The 6100-nt window shown below is 41.2% G+C and overlaps 1 non-coding gene across 1 annotated transcript; it reads left to right on the forward strand.

The window, feature by feature from the left end:
* Positions 1-5751: 5751 nt before the first annotated feature.
* On the forward strand, positions 5752-5841 carry Trnay-gua (transfer RNA tyrosine (anticodon GUA)). The gene is given in 2 exon segments: positions 5752-5788; positions 5806-5841. It is a non-coding gene; the product is annotated as a tRNA-Tyr (tRNA).
* The last annotated feature ends 259 nt before the right edge of the window (positions 5842-6100 follow it).

Genomic DNA, 6100 nt, shown 5'->3' on the forward strand with positions numbered 1-6100 from the left:
TTTATTTGCAGATGATACAAACATTGCAATAAATAGTACATCAAATATAAATTTAGAAAGGGCAGCTAATCAAATTGTTACTGAGATTAATAATTGGTTCATAGGTGATTCACTGTCATTAAACTTTGAAAAGACCCACTATATGCAGTTCAGAACTTCCAAGAGATTTCCTTGTAGTGTGTGTATAAAATATGATGACATGGAAATAGGAGAAGTTGAGAGTGTAAAATTCTTGGGATTACAACTTGATAATAAATTCAGTTGGAAGCGACATACTAGCCAACTGCTAAAGCACCTAAACATGTCTGTGCTTGCAGTGCAAATGATGTCAGATATAGGAGATATAAATATAAAAAACTGGCATTTTTGCTTATTTTCACTCCATTATGTCATATGGTATCATATTTTGGGGTAACTCCACAAACCGAGAAAAACGTTTTAGAGTACGGAAACGTATAATAAGAGTAATGTGTAGTGTAAATCTAAGAACACCATGTCGAAACCTATTCAAAGAATTGGGGATACTAACCATAGATTCTCAGTATATTTATTCCTTAATGAAGTTTGTTGTAAATAATACATCTCTTTTTCCAACTAACTGCTTACTACACAGTATCAATGCTAGGAATAAGAGCAATATACATAAAAATTTAAAACCACTTACTCTCGCCCAGAAAGGAGTGCAGTATTCAGCAATGCATATTTTCAGTAAGTTACCAGCAACCATTAAGAGTTTGGTTTCAGACAAGGCACAATTTGAACATATTTTAAAAGAAATTTTGGTGGCCAACTCCTTCTATTCCATCCATGAATTTCTCAACAAGTGCAGTAGACCATTTTAATGAAAAATTATTATACTTTAATTTTTGACAATATTTGGTTGTAACAGCCAAGTAATTGCCTACTGCGTGAATGATGGAAAGCAGATGTAAGTCTTAAGTCTGTAAATAGTGGAAGATTAATTTTAAATCTTGTACATAATTTGACTGTTCTTAACTGAGGATCATTGAAATGACTAATTTAGTTTTTGACAAAACTTGGTTGTAATAGCCAAGTAACTAGCTACTATGTGAATGATGGATTTAATGAAAGCAGATGTAAGTATTAAACCTGTAAATATTAGAAGTTTAATTTTAATTCATGTACATAATTTTACTGTTCATTGACTGAGGATCATTAAAATTAATGAAACTCGAGTTTTTCTAATTACATTTTTGTAATGTGTTTATCTGAGATGTTCCACACCCAGGAGGATCGCCTCTTTTGTGGGTCTATGGAATGAATAATTAATCTAATCTAATAATGCAGCATATGGACTGGAGAAAATCGTCGTCCTAAAAGACTGCAGGAGGGGGTGGTAGTTGAACTTGCTTTCTCCTCCAAGTACAATCACAAACTGCCGAAAATCTAAGCCCTCACCCCCCCCCTCCCTCCAACCATCTACATGATGGATGGATGGATGGATGGATGGATGGATGGATGGATGGAGAGAGGGAGGGAGCTATTCCACCAACTGCCTTGCGGCACGTGATGGCTGCTGTCCGCCTTGAAGCGATGGTCCTTCGCCGACACAAAAGCAGGTATAGATAACTAAACAGTAGGAGATAAAAGAATGGTTGTCCCGAACGCAACTTGGTCATCTAAAGTATAGTGACACAGCCGCCCCTAATGGTTAAGGAGCACACCTGTGGCACATAAAATGATCGAAAATTTAGGATTTCACGTTCTGTTAATAACATTGTGCCTTCTAATGTAGTTAATGGTTTGAGAAAGAAAGAAAATGTTCGAAACTGGTCACTAACAAAAAGTCTACAAGTCTGACAGAAACCTTAGTTAATAAATTACAAATAAACTGAGTTGCTGGTCCTGATGCCTACGTAAGTATGCGTAAGTATATTTGTTTATTAGGATACAGTGTGAAGTCGATGGCGTACTCGGCATGTGAAGTGTACCAGTCTGTTGAGTGGCGCTGACCAGGGCGGAACTGCACACAGTGGAGCTAAGTGTTTGTAGGTGCGCAGCAGTGTTCCAGTGGGAGAGCGTGCGCGTCCTTAAAAATGGAAAACGACTAAAGGTGTATAAACAGAGCCGCGCACTGACGAACCATTTCCACTGATACACCGCCGCTGCGCACAATTTTTCGCTGTAGCGCAGAGCGGCGAGGTATGGCGTCCACATCGGCCGCGTCGCGATGTCGGAAACCTCATTCCTTGGTTCTGCGCGGAGTGGCGCAGGGCGGCGCGGCCGGCGTGGTCGCGCTTTAACATTTGAAAGAGAGTCTTTCTTCGTTGACGTCAACACGCGATACAAAGACAGCCTTACACGAGTATCACGGTAACTGTGTAGGTACGCTGAAGAGCCAAAGAAACTGGTACAGCTGCCTAACATCGTGTAGGCCCCCCGCGAGCACGCAGAAGTGCTGCAACACAAAGTGGCATGGACTCTTCTAATGTCACTGTACACTCTTCAAATGGTCGTACGGGAAAATCCTTACTTCATCGCTACCCCGGAAATGCTGTGTCCCATCGCTCGTCCGCCGACTGCAACACCACGTTCAAACTCACTTAAATCTTGAAAACCTGTCGTTGTAGCAGCAGTAACCGATCTAACAACTGTGCTAGATTCTTGTTTTATATAGGCGTTGCCGACCGCAGCGCCGTATTATGCCTGTTTAGATATCTCTTTTTTTTGAACACGCATGCCTATACCACTTTATTTGACGCTTCGGTGTATATCATAAATAGTAGCTTTCACTCTTGTTGCCTTGAAGTCACTATACTGCTCACTGATCGAAGCCGAGATTTTCAACTAGCATTTGTAATAGTTTGCAATGCTATGTGTATAAAATGAAGCCGGCCGATGTGGCCGTGCGGTTCTAGGCGCTTCAGTCTGGAACCACGCGACTGCTCCGGTCGCAGGTTCGAATCCTGCCTCGGCATGGATGTGTGCGATGTCCTTAGGTTAGTTAGGTTTAAGTAGTTCTAAGTTCTAGGGGACTGATGACCTCCGATGTTACGTCCAATAGTGCTCAGAGCCATTTGAGCCATTTTTTGTGTAAAATGAATCGCTACTGGTAGGAGAAAGTTAGAAAATGCATCAAATTGCAAATTATGGCCACATGGCAGGACTTAATTTCGTCCGGAACGGCGTTCCGACACCACCTATGGGAAGTTTTTTTGAACTCAGTGAAACAAGTGGGCACCCGAGATTTAAATAGTACATGTGTATTAAATCGCAACGTAATTATAAATTGCCGCTGCATCGACACCATTGAACGTGATCATAGTTGACCCATTACAGTGATGAAACTTCCTGGCAGATTAAAACTGTGTGCCCGACCGAGACTCGAACTCGGGACCTTTGCCTTTCGCGGGCAAGTGCTCTACCATCTGAGCTACCGATGCACGACTCACGCCCGGTACTCACAGCTTTACTTTTGCCAGTATCTCGTCTCCTACCTTCCAAACTTTACAGAAGCTCTTCTGCGAACCATGCAGAACTAGCACGCCTGAAAGAAAGGATATAGTGGAGATATGGCTTAGCCACAGCCTGGGGGATGTTTCCAGAATGAGATTTTCACTCTGCAGCGGAGTGTGCGCTGATATGAAACTTCGCAGAAGAGCTTCTGTAAAGTTTGGAAGGTAGGAGACGAGATACTGGCAGAAGTAAAGCTATGAGTACCGGGATTGAGTCGTGCTTCGGTAGCTCAGATGGTACAGCACTTGCCCGCGAAAGGCAAAGGTCCCGAGTTCGAGTCTCGGTCGGGCACACAGTTTTAATCTCCCAGGAAGTTTCATATCAGCGCACACTCCGCTGCAGAGTGAAAATCTCATTCTGGAATCATTACAGTGATGTTCGTGTTGATTTTTGGAAAGTTTTTTTGGAAATTTGTGGTAAGGTACTATGGGACCAAACTGCTGAGTTCATCAGTCCCTAAGCTTACACACTACTTAATCTAACTTAAACTAACTTACGCTAAGGACAACACACACCAATGCCCGAGGGAGGACTCGAGCCTCTGACGGAGGGAGTCTCGCGGACCGTGACAAGGCGGCCTAGACCGCACAGCTACCACACGCGACGCGTGTTGATTATTTGTGGTAATGGATGTGAACCTGTATCAGTTCAACAATAATACAAGTCAATGAGTAGAAGGCACATCTCATTTAAAGCATTTACTAAACATCTAATCCCGTGTTTTTTTTCCGGTCGGCTAAGATATCGTCATCGTCATTCATAACTAAATAATTTATTAACTAATACTGGACAATAGACGTCCGCAGAATTTTTTCCAGAGGGGGGAGGAGGGGGGGGGGGGTGGAAGGCAAGTCTCTAAAACTACCATTTTTGACATAAATTACTTGATCAGTTTTGAGATGTGTCATGGCACAGGAACTAAACTGTGAAGGTTACAGAAAACAATCATTATATTCCAGAGAGCTGATGGTTATCCACTCAAATACTTATATCTGCTATAGAGACATTACGCTGATACTTAATCTAAACTGGTATAGGCACAGGTCAGAATGCAGCTACTGCTGTCCTTTAGATCCTTCTTTAAGAAATTCTTTTATGTTTTATGACCTAAATCCCGTGATTATGGTACCTTTCTAAATATCTCTCAGCTTTACAAATCAAAAATACACACAATTCCATTGTTGAAAAATCTCAGGATCAAGCCCGATCGGTCATCATGACCCAAGGTATACCAGTTACATAACAGTTGTTAATGCAGAAGCTGTCTGATTTCTTTAATTAGCTGAAGTGTAATAAAAAATTAGCAGTGGCTAAACAGTTCACTCTGGTTGTTCTTGTAATAAGAAATGACTGAGCTTGAACGAAACAGTTTTAGTAGTTAGAAGAAAATGAAGGTGACGAGACATCACATGAAGACAGTGAACATGATTCAGGCTCTGAATTGTCTCCTAGTGAAGACGAAGAGTCAGATACATGTATAATTTCTTATTTACTTGACATAGGAAATAATTTCAGACGGTCATCATAGCCTCCAGCGCGTAGTGTGCGAAGTCGGGAAATTTCCGGTCTTCCGGGTGTTGCAAAGAATATTGACAGTGATGCAAATGAAATTGATTTTTGGCTCTGTCTGTTCCCCGATGGCATGGTGAACGAACTAATAAGACATACGAATTAAAAAATTAATTTTGGAAAGCTAAGCTATTGAGATAAGAACAATAACGTAGTCCATTAAGTAGGCATGACTGAATTTCCGTTTGCCTGTGGAAGTACTTCACGCCATTTTAGCAACAGTTATGTTGTTAAGTTGGCGAGCTGTTTCTCAAAGATATTTTACTATCACCACAGATCAGCCACTTACATTGTTAATGAACATTTTGTAACAAAAAAGTGATACATTGTGTTTATTAAATGTAAGCAAGATCTTTTTGCAATATCAGAACTTGTACCGTGTCTCGATGTTGGATCTAGAAAGTAAGGCCACCTTACTAATGTAGATCGGCATCGAGAATTTCGGGTATACCCTTAAATTGCGTACGAAGTACAACGCTAAAGTATGGAAGTGCAGGTCGCTCAGTGTGTCTTTAGAAACAACCACAACGTGATTTCTTCAAGTTTACGACGTCAAAGCCTTTGACGAAGCAACAGTCACCTTTATGCTGAATGAATACCGCAACAGAAAAAAAAGAGAAACTATACCTTAGATGTTACTACCAACGTTACAAGAGAATCAAGTCCTTTAATATATACTATAAGTGAACACCAAATTTTCGCATTCCTTCGGTAGCTCAGTTGGTAGAGCGGTGGACTGTAGAGGTTGCACTAGCAGAAATCCATAGGTCGCTGGTTCAAATCCGGCCCGAAGGAAATATTTTAATAATTACGTCTTTGTAACTTGTCGCTGGACAAATGTCACAAGAAAAGTATCAAGCTCTGTTGATGTATGCAGAACGAGGTAGGTGCATATTCTTCAACGCTCCATACGAAACTGCTCTCTCTATACAATTATGTAATTTCTTGATAATTCCACAGAGTGAGGAGACGCAGTAGGAAGCACTAGGAAGCTCGATGGTTTAAATTCCTATTTAGCCGTCCAGGTTTTGGTTTTCCGTTGTCTCACTCGTGT

Source organism: Schistocerca serialis, chromosome 2 (genome assembly GCF_023864345.2).
Source record: "Schistocerca serialis cubense isolate TAMUIC-IGC-003099 chromosome 2, iqSchSeri2.2, whole genome shotgun sequence".
In the NCBI taxonomy this organism is placed as follows: domain Eukaryota; kingdom Metazoa; phylum Arthropoda; class Insecta; order Orthoptera; family Acrididae; genus Schistocerca; species Schistocerca serialis.